Source organism: Podarcis liolepis (genome assembly GCF_965112155.1).
Source record: "Podarcis liolepis genome assembly, chromosome: 15".
NCBI lineage: Eukaryota > Metazoa > Chordata > Lepidosauria > Squamata > Lacertidae > Podarcis > Podarcis liolepis.
Genome location: NC_139566.1, coordinates 45,229,661 through 45,232,256, shown reverse-complemented (window position 1 = coordinate 45,232,256; position 2,596 = coordinate 45,229,661). Strand labels below are relative to the sequence as shown.

At 41.4% G+C, this 2,596-nt stretch overlaps 1 long non-coding RNA gene across 1 annotated transcript in view; it reads left to right on the top strand.

The window, feature by feature from the left end:
• The window catches only part of LOC310694062, a 243,112-nt gene that overhangs the window by 2,637 nt on the left and 237,879 nt on the right, over window positions 1-2,596 (top strand). The gene's annotated exons all lie outside the window — the stretch shown is intronic.

Sequence of the window (2,596 nt, the reverse complement as noted above, 5' to 3'; positions counted from 1 at the left end):
GGGGGGACAATTCTGGAGATGTGGGGGGAGGGTTTCTCCAAATATTGCCTCACTTCCCCCCCCCCATTGTGCACAATGAGAACCCCACATCTTCCCACATAATTTACCATGAGAGATAGCCACAAATGACACAGCTTGGAGAGAGAGAGAGAGAGAGAGAGAGAGAGAGAGAGAGAGAGAGAGAGAGAGCTTTAAGCTGAAGCACCATGATGATGGGAGGCTGGCAACTTACAGTTTTTGAAAATTTGCTGACATTTTTAAGGTTAAGAAATAAGAGCTGGTGCCAGAAGTTGCCTCCATAAGCAAAGTTGTTCCAGAGCAAATTAAGAGGGAGCTGTAGAGAAACATTCCCAACCATTCCCCTGATCTCTCTCTCATTGCTCCTCCTCTCCGTCACACCTTCTGGATTTAGGGAGAAGCACTGGATTCAGTCTGTCCTTAGTGGGCATCTCTAGGGCAGTGGAGCTGCCAGGATGGAATCTTCTCTCAGGAACACAGGAAGCTGCTTTTGACAAAGTCACTCCATTGGTCCTTTAGCTCAGCATTGTCCCCAGCAGGGGCTGCCCAGAGTTTCCGGCAGGAGACCGAAGCGTTGGGAAAGGTTTAGAAGAGGGGGTGGAGGGGCTCCCCTATGAAGAAAGGTTGCCACCTTTGGGACTTTTTAGTTTATAGAAAAGGCAAGTAAGAGGCAACATGAGTGAAGTTTATAAAATGCCAGGCACAAGCATGGAGAAAATGGATGGAGAAAAGGTTTTCTCCCTCTCTCATAACACCAGAACCCATGGATAGCTAAGGGAGCTGAATGCTGGGAGATTCAGGGCACTTCTTCCTGCAGCACAAACTTGGGAACTCCCTCCCGAAGGAGGCAAGGGCTGGTTGCCAACTTCAATGACTTTAAAAGATGAGACAGATTCACAGAGGAGAAGGGCTCTCTCTCAGTGACCACGAACCACAAGCTCTGCCACCAGGCAGAGGCAGTAATGAACAAAGGGATTTTATAGATAGGGATGAGCAGATCTGATAATATCACTTTCTCTTGGGTTCTCATTTTTCCAATCTGAAATTCAGTTCTCCACATTTCCACATCAGTTTGCATTTTGATGCAATATTCTCTTTATAGGCACATGTTTCTATGTCATTTCTTCTATGCAGTGACTCCTCATTTGACAAAGACTTAAGGATCACCTTGCCAGATCAGAATAAAGGTCCATCTAGACTAGCATCAGGTGGTGCTGAAGGGATTTGATTTCTAGGGGTTATTTTATTATTATTTTGCATTTTTGCATTTTACAATATTTCAACAAGAAAAATTAAATCTAAACAAATTAAAGCTATATTTTCTTTTACTCCCCCCCCCCCGCCGTTCCTTATTTTATATCGTAATATTACTGCATAACCAATTCAAACCTACTTACAAGTTTAACCTTTTTACTCCCTTTAAGTTATTTCTTACTGCTCATGTTTAGGTGGCAATCCTGCTTACGTTTTTAATCGTTTACCATTTTTCTTCATGCATTCAACAATTTTTCCCAATTCTATTTTTAAAAGTCTCTCATCTTAATCTCTTATTCTTCCAGTAAATTTCGCCATCTCTACGTATTCCATCAATTTTCTCAAGATTCTTACCAGATCCTTACCTTCCAAGATTGGAATACTGTGTGGATTGAAATGGTGTATAATTATCCTGAGGATCCTTTGAATTTTGTGATACAGCCCTTATATCACAAAATTTACTCAAACACATCAAAAATGTATATATTGTGATAAATATTTTAGGATTGGCAGATACTAGGGCTCTCATGAAATTTTCTCTTGGCCACACTTTCAGAATAGCAATTTGCTCACACAGCGTCAATTGTTTTCTTTATCAGAAACATGTTGGAAAACAAAAACAGTGCTTGATTTATCACACAGAACACAACACCTTCATAATATGACCATGGGACACCCAGAAAGTATAAAGCAATGTAGCTATAAAAGAACATGAATCATTCCCAAAATACAATTATGAACGAGTCTCTGACATATGTACCTTAAGGTGTGAGCTTGCTTTTGCCAGGCAATCCCATTTAGATCAGCTCTATTTTGAGACAGACAAACTAGACTACCCTGAAATGTTTCAGTGTTTCTGTGATTGTCCTTGAACCTTCCCTCTACACCTGCCACCCTCTCCTGCCACACCCTCTGAGAAGCATGAGACTTGGGTCTTGGGTCTTGTCAGTGGTGGCGTCCTGGTTATGGGATGCCCTCCTCACAGAGGCTCACCTGGCACCTCCCCTGTGCTCTTTTTGACACCAGAGAAGGAACTTCCTGTCCCTTTTATTACAATCCATTTGGGGACTTTAACATCTGCACCAAATTCATCTGGGTGTTTTATGATGGTATTAATGGTTTTAACTGGCATCTATTATGCTGACTTCAGCTGCTTTTGTGATTTTATGTCATTTATTTGTGTTTTTGTTGTGAATTGTATTGTGTATTTTATTGTTTTATGTAAAGCACTCAGAGACCGTGGTCACATGGGCCATCTCTCTCTCTCTTGTGCACACACACACACACACACAGAATACATAAATAAATAGGAAAGAAATGTATG